Source organism: Erpetoichthys calabaricus, chromosome 7, assembly GCF_900747795.2.
Source record: "Erpetoichthys calabaricus chromosome 7, fErpCal1.3, whole genome shotgun sequence".
Lineage (NCBI taxonomy): Eukaryota > Metazoa > Chordata > Cladistia > Polypteriformes > Polypteridae > Erpetoichthys > Erpetoichthys calabaricus.
This window is the reverse complement of record NC_041400.2, coordinates 3,920,100-3,932,438: the sequence shown is the minus strand read 5'-3', so window position 1 is coordinate 3,932,438 and position 12,339 is coordinate 3,920,100. Positions and strand designations below refer to the sequence as shown.

At 44.3% G+C, this 12,339-nt stretch overlaps 1 protein-coding gene across 1 annotated transcript in view; it reads left to right on the top strand.

Moving 5' to 3' along the window:
• The first annotated feature begins 6,618 nt into the window (after positions 1–6,618).
• Positions 6,619–12,339, top strand: part of LOC114654491 (inactive ubiquitin carboxyl-terminal hydrolase 53-like) — a 147,721-nt gene continuing 142,000 nt past the window's right edge. Inside the window, exon 1 of the mRNA XM_028805069.2 lies at positions 6,619–7,016. The gene's annotated coding sequence lies outside the window, so the exon portion shown is untranslated. The remainder of the gene's footprint in view (positions 7,017–12,339) is intronic.

Genomic DNA, 12,339 nt, shown 5'->3' with positions numbered 1-12,339 from the left:
GAGTTTGACACCCATGCTATAAACTGTCCCCCATATGCACGTGTGTGACACCCTTCAGCATTCAGTGTCATCTATGTGGGTGTCTGCTCTGGTCATGGTCAGTTGACATTATTAGGTCACAATTCAGGCAGCAAATAACAGAAAATGGCAAACAAACAGGAAAACAACAGCACAGTTTCATATGCTGTATATCGTCACAAATGCACGTCGGAGGATCTCCTCACGGGCTCGATCGAGGTATGTTATAACCCACCGGGGGTGCTGTCGCGAACGTTCTCTTCTCCTTCTCTCCACACAGCACCGAGGAACCACCCAGTGAGGGCACTTAGCTCCGCCCCTTCACGCATGATAAGGAAGGTGGCTGCCTGGAAGGAGGAGTCATTCAGCACTGAGAGCGAACCGCTGGGCGGAGCTCCAAGGAACGACCCTTTCTGTAAAAGCCAAAGAGCTTAACCCTTTGTTGTTGTTTTGTGCCTTTTCTAATTTTTTTGTTGCGAACAACAGCATTAAATGGGACGACCTGGTTGGTGTCCCTGCTTTTCACTGTTGCCTGTCCTGTCATTCCCGCACTTGTCCACAATATATACAGTATATACATTGTGAAGCCCAGGGTGTCCGACAGACAGGCTGAGACACAAGTTCAAGACAGAACACATTTATTTTCCCTTGCTTCTCACAACACATTACAGCAAAGCACCAAACTACACTAAACTACCGCCTCCACTCCTCCTCAGCAAGCTTTGTCCTCCACCTCCCGTCGCATGGTACCGCATCACTGAAAAGGCTTAGCAGGACTTTCAAGCCAGGGGAGCCCCAGTGTTGCCAAGATAAAGACTGGACCGTCACCACGGCCTAAACACAGTTATCTTGTGGTCTGCTGTGGTTTGTTTAACCAATCCACGCACCAGAAGGGCACAAAACTGAAGGTTGACCTACACGAGCAGCCTAGTCTTTCAAACAATAAATCCCAGTGCTAGGAAAACTTTCTAAAGATGGACGACTCTTCAACATGGCTGCTATCAAATTTTAAGTTACTGAGATTTTAGAAATTATCCCAAAAGTACAAAGTGGGTCTTGAAGAAATGTAAAAGTTCACCTCATATCATCAGTATGTTGAGGGTCATTCATTGTCCTGCTGAAAGGTGAACCTTCATCCCAGTCTCAAATCTCTGGCAGACTCAAGCATTGTCCTGTGTTTAGTGCCATCCATCCTTCCTTCCATTCTGACCAGTTTTCCTGTTCCCACAGACTGATGCTGCCACCACCATGCTACACTGGGGTGACCTCAGGGTGGTGGGAAGTGTTGGGTTTGCACCACACTTGGCCAAAAAATTTCAATTTTAGTCTTATTTAACTCTTTGAGGGCTGAATATTTTTCCAAAAAACTCAAGTTTTCTGAAAAGCACACAAAGCAATGCTTTCACACACAAGTCAACATAAAACGTCTGTTGCTATGTGCTGCGGCTGCTGTTGGCGCACGTTCGTCATCTCTGGCGACAGTAGCTGCGTTGGGGGCACCGTGCTGGTCAGCAGGAATACACAATGGGCCAGCTGCCTGGCTGTATTCGCACAGCAGGTAAGTGGCGTCGGTGTGTTGCAATCTGGTTTGTACCTCTTGTCATCATAAGTGGTGGTCCTCCCAGGCAAACGCTGCTGTAGGTGCATCAGCTACCTGGAAGTGTTAAGCACCACGATCAGCTGGGGACCAATCGGATGATGCTGGTACCTCACTTTCGTTTTTGATCTCCAGATCACTTGCATTATATTCAGAGTCCGACAAGTCAGAGTCCTATTCAACGAAATTACGTAAAACGTCCATGCAGTATTTTGCTTTGCACATCGCTTTGGTCTCTCGCCAGATGTTGGTGCCATTTTAGAGGTTGTTTGCTCTTTGCTACTCATGCATGCGTAGGGAATCAAGGTTAAATCAACAAAGCTAGGAAACTTTCCTTCTAGTAAAGTGAGTCAAACTAAAATGTAAAGGTGAGTTTTGATGCAGTTTACAGCTGATTACTGTCCTCCACCCCTGAATTTTGACAAAAGTCGACATCAGCCCTGAAAGAGTTAATCAGAGGACCTTCTTCTGTATGTTTGGGGAGTCCACCACATGCTGTTGGGCAAACTCCAAATGTGTTTTCTTATTTTTTTTAAGCAATGGCTTTTCTGGCCACTCTTCCATAAAGTCCCAGTCTGTGGAGTACACAGCTTGATGTGGTCCTTATGGTCAGATGGTCCCATCTCTGCTGTGGATCTTTTTGGCTCCTTCAGTGTTATCCCTGGTGTCTTTCTTACATCTCTGAACGTATGGTCTGTGGGTGTTGGTTCTCTTGTTTTCTTCTCAGGTTTGCAGTGGTGTCGTATTCTTTCCATTTTGTTATAACAGAGTTAATGGCGCTCCATGGGATGTTTTTATAACCCAACCCTGATACACACTCCTCCAAAGCTCTGTCTCTGACCTGTCTGGAGTGCTACTTGGTCTTCATGTTGCCTGCATAGTGGTGTTGCAGAGCCAGGGGTCTTTCAGAATAGACATCATGTGACAGCTCATGTGACACTTGGAATTGTACACAGGTGGACCCAATTCAACAAATTATGGGACTTCTGAAGTTCATTGGTTGGACCAGATCTTATTTAGGGGTTTCATAGCAAAGGAGATGAATACAAATGCACTCACTACTTTTCAGTTTTGAATTGTTTTTTTTTAGATATTGTAAGAACAACAACAGAAACAGATGACGATCTGGGCCAGCGTAGTGGACCCTGTATAACTGGCAGATTGAAAAAGCAAATAGAAAATGAACAGAAATGTCTTTTCAAGAAGCAAGTCTCAATTCAGCTGGCTCCAAGACGGTATTCACCGGAAGGACAGGAAGAGGTGGGTTCAGGTGTTAGGGAACTGGAAGTGATGTCATTGGGGATGTGACTGTCAATCACTGCTTCTGTAGATTGAGGAAAAGAAAAAGCATTAGGCAACAGTGCCACCCCCTGGTTGCGAGTGTAATTATATTTACACGAGCCTTGAAGTTATCTCCCAAGTGCACAAGGGGGACACTATCTGTATGCAAATTTATTTTATTTTCATTGCACTTCAACGACATTCTAGTCTCTGGTGACTCTTCCTGTGAAGTTAGTAGATGGATTAAGAGAGCATGGGGGAGGTCATGAGGTCACTGGAAAGGGGTGTGTGGCGCTCCCGATATCTCTGCAAAAGGACGAAGGTCTAAGTCTTTAGAGTCCTGGTGCATCCTGATTGTGAGACATGGACGCTATCCAGTGACCTGAGACGAAGACTGGACTCCTTCAGTACTGTCTCTTCAGAGAATCCTTGGGTCCTGCTGATTTGACTTTGTGTTGTTCGTGGAGTCCCAAAAGAGGCACTTGACCAACATTGTGATGGAGCGTCAGTTACAGAGGCGTAGCTCGGGTTTTCACCGCCCGGGGACAACTGAAGTTTTCGCGCCCCCTCCTGTTTGCCAAAATGCAATGGGGAAGGGAAAGAAAATTTTAAAATGGCGCCCCCTGGATACTGCGCCAGATGTCCCCCCTTGCCCCCCCCAGCTACGCCACTGGTCAGTTACGGCACTACAGCCATGTGGTGCAAATACCTGAGGGTGATCCGGCTCACAGGACCCTCATTGTTGAGGACCTGAGTGGTTGGACCAGGCCAAGGAGATGCCCACATAACACCTGGCTGCAGCAGATAGTTCTAGATAGATAGATAGATAGATAGATAGATAGATAGATAGATAGATAGATAGATAGATAGATAGATAGATACTTTATTAATCCCAATGGGAAATTCACATTCTTCAGCAGCAGCATACTGATACAATAAATAATATTAAATCTATCTATCTAAATTAAAGAATGATAATAATACAGGTGAAAAAAACAGACAATAACTATGTATAATGTTAAATATTAACGTTTACCCCCCCTGGTGGAATTAAAGAGTCGCATAGTTTGGGGGAGGAACGATCTCCTCAATCTGTCTGTGGAGCAGGACAGTGACAGCAGTCTGTCGCTGAAGCTGCTCTTCTGTCTGGAGATGACATTATTTAGTGGATGCAGTGGATTCTCCATAATTGATAGGAGCCTGCTGAGCGCCCTTCGCTCTGCCACAGATGTTAAACTATCCAGCTCCATGCCAACAATAGAGCCTGCCTTCCTCACCAGTTTGTTCAGGCGTGAGGCGTCTTTCCTCTTAATGCTGCCTCCCCAGCACACCACTGCGTAGAAGAGGGCGCTCGCCACAACTGTTTGATAGAACATATGCAGCATCTTATTGCAGATGTTGAAGGAAGCCAGCCTTCTAAGGAAGTATAACCGGCTTTGTCCTTTCTTGCACAGCGCATCAGTATTGGCAGTCCAGTCTAATTTATCATCCAGCTGCACTCCCAGATATTTATAGGTCTGCACCATCTGCACACAGTCACCTTTGATGATCACTGGGTCTATGAGGGGTCTGGGCCTCCTAAAATCCACCACCAGCTCCTTGGTTTTGCTGGTGTTCAGGTGTGGGTGGTTTGAGTCGGACCATTTAACAAAGTCATTGATTAGGTCCCTATACTCCTCCTCCAGCCCATTCCTGATACAGCCCACGATAGCAGTGTCATCAGCGAACTTTTGCACATGGCAGGACTCCGAGTTGTATTGGAAGTCCGATGTATATAGGCTGAACAGGACCGGAGAAAGTACAGTCCCTTGTGGCGCTCCTGTGTTGCTGACCACAATGTCAGACGTGCAGTTCCCAAGACACACATACTGAGGTCTGTCTTTAAGATAGTCCACGATCCATGCCACTAGGTATGAATCTAATCCCATCTCTGTCAGCTTGTCCCTAAGGAGCAGAGGTTGGATTGTGTTGAAGGCGCTAGAGAAGTCTAGAAACATAATTCTTACAGCACCACTGCCTCTGTCCAAGTGAGAGAGGGATCAGTGTAGCATATAGATGATGGCATCTTCCGCTCCCACCTTCTCCTGATATGCAAACTGCAGAGGGTCAAGGGCGTGTTGAACCTGTGGCCTAAGGTGGTGAAGCAGCAGCCTCTCCATGGTCTTCATCACATGTGATGTCAGAGCAACAGGCCGAAAGTCATTCAGCTCACTAGGACGTGATACCTTTGGGACTGGGGTGATACAAGATGTTTTCCAAAGCCTCGGGACTCTCCCCTGTTCCAGGCTCAGTTCTGCAAAGAAGAGTGGGACAAAATTCCACCACATCAATGTGAAAGAGTCATTGCCAGCTTTTGCAAACACTTGATTGCAGTTGTTGCTGCTAAGGGTGGCACAACCAGTTATTAGGTTTAGGGGGCAATTACTTTTTCACATAGGGCCATGTAGATTTGGATAGGTTTTTTTTTCTTTAATAAATAAAATCATCACTTAAAAACTGCATTTTGTGTTTACTTGGGTTATCTTTGTCTAATATTTAAATTTGTTTGATGATCTGAAATATTTAAGTGTGACAAACATGCAAAAAAATAAGAAATCAGGAAAGGGGGAGGGTGGCACAGTGGGTAGCGCTGCTGCCTCGCAGTTAGGAGACCCGGGTTCGCACCTGCATGGAGTTTGCATGTTCTCCCCGTGTCTGCGTGGGTTTCCTCCGGGTACTTTGGTTTCCTCCCACAGTCCAAAGACATGCAGGTTAGGTACACTGGCGATCCTAAATTGTCCCTAGTATGTGCTTGGTGTGTGTGTGTGTGTGTGTGTGTGTGTGTGTGCCCTGCGGTGGGCTGGCGCCCTGCCTGGGATTTGTTCCCTGTCTTGTGCCCTGTGTTGGCTGGGATTGGCTCCAGCAGACCCCCGTGACCCTGTAGTTAGGATATAGCGGGTTGGATAATGGATGGATGGATGGATGGATGGAAAGGGGGAAATACGTTGGTTGAAGTGGTATGGATATTTGATGAGGAGAGACAAAGAAAAAATGAGTCAAAGTGTGATGGGAATGGAAGTACTGGGGTAGAGAAAATGAGGGAGGCCAAAGCAGAGATGGATGGATCAAGTCAAGTAAGGGGGTCTTGACTCGGGAGGAGGTGTATGGAGCAGGCTGACCAAGCATCTCGTCCCCACATAGAAATGGGAAAAGATGGAGATTAAAAAGGAGAAAGAGATGAAGACGCAGCCTGCTGTAGTGTTTGAATGTCCAAGTAAGTAGTGCCAAGATCTCACTCTGATCTGAGATGCACCACGTCATCTTGCCACCCTCTTTTGATACATTCAGCCTTTCAAATTACAATTCAAAAAAGGAACCGGAGTGAACAAGCGACTAATACCGTAGCCGAGATCTAAACGTTTTGTCTCACCTCATGTTTCGAACTCCCAGCGGCGCCGCGGACGGGACTCAGGTTTGTCGTGACCGAGGATTACAAATGCGCGCTCCCGCCAGGTCAGGCACATTCGTGCACGCTGCCTGGTAAACCCTCCGAGAAATCGCGCCCGTGTTCCTGGTACCTGTCTCTTGTAGCGCGCCGAGTCTTTCAATCCCCGCTTCGCGCACACGACGCACTTTCTTCGCTGGTGTCAGCGGGCGCGCGCGCGCGTGACTGTAAATAATGGGAGAGGGCGGGCTCAGTGCCGCGAGTTCCCAGAAGCAGCCACTTGCCCGCCCGCTCGCTCACTCACTCACTCAGTCTCGCTCTAATCCCGCACTCAGGTGTTTGAGTTCCTGCGCCTGCCACCCTGGTGTCAAAGCGCTGCAAAGAGGAACGATGGAAGACACGTTGAGCGACCTGACCGGGAGTTAAAGAACCGACAGAATCGAGTTGTCGAACGGAATTGTCCCTTGCAGCAGTAAATCCATTTTTTCCCCCAATTTCAAGCGAACGTGAGCTTCACTCGCCGGTCTCTGTGTGTATCGCCTTGGATTGATTCACTTCACCTTGGAACTCCTCAGTTTTGGACAGAGTGGACCAAAAGCCGGGCTGACACGAGGATGTGACGCTACACCCCAGCAGGAGGCGAAACGCCAGCCTTTTGGATGAGGAGGGGACAGATTGGCAGACGCCATTCACACGGTTAGTTCTGAAAACTTTTACTGTTTTGCATCGCCATTTTTGTAGGGCTGCTGGCACGCGCTTGGTGAGTACCGAGTGGGGGTGGGGCTGTACCTGACAGCCAGGTAAACAAAACGCCTGTAAACAAAGGGGTGCGGAGGGCGTGTGGCGCGCCTGGCCAGGGCATCGGCTTGGCATCTTCCCAACGCTGGGTGACTGGGGCGATTGAGTACAGAACGTACTGGAGCGGGGGATCGGTGGGGCTGCTCGGTGTTTCACCGAAGTATGAAGCAATATCTGACCAATAGGAAGCGGGAACACGTCACGCTGTGTACAAACGGAGACGGAGCTGCGCAGCGGGGCAACTCTTAACTCGTTACCCGGCTTTGAAACGCCAAAGGTTCTCGGTGGCTTCTGTAGCTTGTGCAGAAGGCTGCCATCAATCAACTGACCACTCAGTATTTATTTCCTGTGTTGTTTTCCAGCACTGCATTACAGTTAAAAAAATCGTGGTGTTAAGCATTGTTGAGCTGATCAGTGATTTGAGCAGTTTTTTATTACGTTGGTATCTGGTGTGTTTATTATTTATGCCTCCTCATTTTTTCTTTTACTTGTGTTACTTTCTGTATAAAGTCGACTACTTCAAAAATGAGTTGTACTGTATTAAAATGATAAGAAAAAAATATTAGGATTTGCTTCTGTATGTCTTTACAACTTTAAATGGCACATGTTAGGGGTATAAAGCCATGGCAGGTACAGCACCTGGGTCCTTGTCTTGCATATGAGTGAGTTTTTAAACATAGTTCTTAGGCTTGGTGACTCTGATTGACCTGGACTGTCCAGCTAGCTGCCATGACATAATATTTGTCATCCTGTTTTAGGTGAAAGGGATTCAGAAAGATTGTTATTATTCATCAGTGGCAAGAACAGCTATAAAAATGTTACGTCATCTTCTTTTTTTTTTTTTATCAGATTTAGTAAGGACACTTTTGTGGACTGGAGTTGAAGCTCAGTCACTGTGTAGAGTTTGTATGTTTTCTCCATAGACTTCATTTTTTTTTCCTTTCCCAAAATGCAACATAGGTTGTTTGCTAATTTTGAGTGAACCTTTTTTTACTAATACTGGGTTGGGCATCCTTTTGCACTTAAAACAGCCACAAATATTTTGTGGCATGAATTCCACAAGTTGTTGGAACATGCCTTTGAGATTTTCTGTCCATTTTGACATGGTCGCATCAAGCAATCCCTGCAGATTTGTTAGCTGCACATTCATATCTTTCTAACACATCTTGCCTGAAGAAGGGGCCTGAGTTGCCTCGAAAGCTTGCATATTGTAATCTTTCTAGTTAGCCAATAAAAGGTGTCATTTTGCTTGGCTTTTTTTTAACACATCCAGAAATATTCTGTTCAGTTTAAATCGGGTGTCTGGGAAGGCCACTGAAGAACATTGGAGTCATTGTCCTATTCCCGAAAACCACTTTGAGATGACTTTTGCTTTGAGTAGCCACTAGAAGATGGATGCATTTTGGCCAGAAAGAGACACACGTGGTAAGCAACAATACTCAAGTAGACCGTGACGTTCAAGCAATGATTGATTTGTAGTAACGGATTCAAAAATGTACCAAGGAAACATTCCCCTCACCATTACACCACCGCCTCCACCCAGGACTGTAGACATAAGGATGCATGGATTCAGGTTTGTGATGCCAAATTCTGAGCCTACCAACTAAAAATAGAGATTTTTCTAACTAGGCTACGTTTTTCGATTGTTCAACTGTCCAGTTTTGGTCAGCCTATGCATATGGCAGCTTCCTCTTTCTGATCTTGGCTGACAGGAGTGGAGCCCAACATGGTCATCATCTGTTGCAGCCCATCCTCCTCATGTAGTGATGTATTGTGCATTGTGCTTACCATAGTTTTACAGAGGGGTTTATCCGAGTTACCATATAGTTTTTCTGACATCTCAGACAAGTCTGGTCGTTCTCTCCTGGCTTCTCTCATTAACAAGGCCTTTCTGTCTGCAGAGCTATTTGCACTATTCTGTGCAAACTCTAAAGACACAGATGTGCATGAAAATCCCAGGAGATCAGTAGCTACAGAAATACTCAAAGCAGCCTCTCTGGCACCAACAATCATCCCACGGTCCAAATGTCCAAGATGGCATTTGTTCCCTAGTCTGGTGTTTGATGTGAATGTTAACTGAAAGTTCTGGCCTGTATCTGAATGAATTTATGCATTGTCCTGCTGCCACGCGATTGGCAGGTTAGATCATTGCTTGGGTTATCAAGTGTACCGTATAATTTGGTCATTGAATATCTAAATGGGCGCTGTGAGATACCGGCTTCCTGTCCAAGTGTTGTTCCTCTTTTTCATCCACCACTCTTGTGGTTCCTTGTTGTCCCACCCATGAATAAGAGCACGTTCTGAAAAATGTTAGGATTATTATTATTATTAATAAATTCATCCCATTGTTTAATGGAATCGTGTGTATATATATATATATATATATATATATATATATATATATATATAAAAAATAGGTTTTCAAATGCTGGTCTGCAAAAAAAAAAAAAATTGTCACTCTTATTAAACATTTTAGGTGTTCTTCTTAGATTTGAGTGTGCAAAATTCAAATCTGGCAAGATTGCTCTATCATATTCCATTTTTGTGAGAGATAAAGTTTTAAAATGGAAAAACAAACGCTAATTTAAAGAAAAGAAAATAAGTTCAGGATCCCAAACTTTATCCCGATCACCAACTCTGTAGCGGAAATAAAGATGTTGGGCTTCTTGCACAACTGGTGTGAGTGACTTTTGTTGTACTACCAAGGTCAATTCCCCACAATTGTAGCAGATATCATCCGGTTTGTTCGAGCAAGCACAAAACAATTTTTACTTTCACAAAAGAACAACTTTAAAAAAAAATAAAATAACCCTTGCAGTCCGACATCTGAGGTGCTACTGAACCACGGGAGTAAAAGGCAGGGTTTAGTTCACTAGTGGCATTTCCCTCTACTTCATCCAGCCATCCATTAACCAACCTGCTATATCCTAACACAGGGTCACGGGGGTCTGCTGGAGCCAATCCCAGCCAACATATGGCGCAAGGCAGGAAACAAACCCCAGGCAGGGTGCCAGCCAACCGCAGGGCACACACACCCACACACCAGGGACAATTTAGGATTGCCAATCCACCTAACCTGCATGTCTTTGGACTGTTGGAGGAAACTCACGCAGACACGGGGAGAACATGCAAACTCCATGCATGGAGGACCTGGGAAGCGAACCCAGACGGATCTCCTAACTGCGAGGCAGCAGCGCTACCACTGCGCCCCCCTCTGCTTCATTTTATATTTTATCCGACTCTCTGAGAGATTTGTCAAACCGGTAGCTGTTCTTGTCTCACTAAAGGAAAACTGTGTATTCTTTTTATCATTCGCTGACCCGTTACCTGGTCAAGACAATGAATGGGTCCACCTGATCTTGCACATTTCTGTAAAAACTATTTTAAACAACAACTTTCTCTCTTTTGGGCAGTAAGTCATCTATCTAACCTTTTAAATATAAATTCTTAACAATTTTGAAGGAATAAGAAGAGACAAAATAAAATGCTAATTAAGAGCAAATAATTTGTAGCAAATTACTGGTTTTGGATTGTTTCCATGCCAATTACTATTAAAAACGAGAAAGACTGCCCATTTTTCAGCTCAAAATATGCTTTCATGAAAAATACTTGTACTGTAAAACAAACATAATCAGTTTTTTCAAAACAGTGTTTTTTTACAGAGTCTGATATCTCACGGGAATTTATTGTGGTAGAGAAATTCCAATTTCACAAATGGATTCAGAACTCCTAAATCTGTAAAGTACACTGATTTGTTTGCACGGCAGGATTTTGGGTAGGCCATTGTCACTCACTAAGCTGCACTCTGTGATACGATTGAATGTTCATCCGTGGCTTGTGTGTGTTTACCCTCGGGGCTTCGGTTTCCTCTCACAGTTGTTCAGTGGCTGTAAATTTGCCTGGGTGGGTGTCTGCCAGATGATGAACTTGTGCCCTTTCCTAAGTGTGTTTCCTGCCTTGTGCCAGAGGTACTGTAGGCTTCGGCTTCTTTCAGGTCAGTTCTGAATGAAGTAGAAGCTGATGCTGTTGTCTGATCTGTGGTCTGTTAAGCAATACTGACTTTCAAAGGGTCTGCAACCCAGTAATTTGATCAACAGGGCTTGTAAATAGATCGATGGATGGATCATCAAATAACCACCAAGTGTTTATATAAGTGTTTGGTTTAGTACAATGCTATATACTGTAAACCCTGCCGTTCTTTCTTAAACTCTGTGAAGTGCCTTAATCCTTTGCATTTATATAGCGCTTTTCTCACTACTCAAAGCACTCAGCAATTGCAGGTTAAGGGCATTCCTTGCTCAAGGGCCCAACAGAGCAGAGTCCCTATTGGCATTTACGGGATTCGAACCAGCAACCTTCCGATTGCCAGTGCAGATCCCAATCCTCAGAGCCACCACTCCGCCTTGAGCATGGGAAAGGCGCTATATAAATAAAATGTATTATTATTATTATTATTATTATTATTATATAGTGACTGATAGTTGAGCGACTGAAGAATCACACAGTAGTACTGCGTCTAGGCAGAGTTACATTAAGTCATCAGGTTTTTGTTTAAGGTCCATTCCTTACACAGTATAATCAGTTCAATTAATGTAAACTGTTTACTTATATGTAATTGAAAATTAACATTTTTGCTACTTTTGTGCTCCTTTGTTACATAAAAAGGGGGCTAAGTAGATTTATATTTTTCAGATTAAATATCCCTTCACAAGGCCACAAAAAGCTTGCATCATACATATAGTAAATCCATCTTTTCTGCCCAAGATCTACATTCAGTACATTTCATTATTATGCAAAAAATGTATCTATGTGCCGTTGCTGCTTTATATAATTTCATTCTTTCATGTTACCTTTGCACACTTTTCCCAGGGTTTTTGTGAAATGTATATGCTCTATATTAATATATAAATCCCTCCATAAGCTTCAGCTTATGCGTGAATTTTCCCTTGGGATTAATAAAGTATCTGTCTATCTGTCTATCTGTCTATCTATCTGTCTGTCTGTCTGTCTGTCTGTCTGTCTGTCTGTCTGTGTATGCAATCCTGCCAACTACGCTATCTATCTATCTATCTATCTATCTATCTATCTATCTATCTATCTATCTATCTATCTATCTATCTATCTATCTATCTATCTATCTATCTATCTATCTATTATATAGTGCCTTTCATATCTATCTATCTGTCCAGTCCAGTCCAGAATTCTGCTGCCCACATCATTA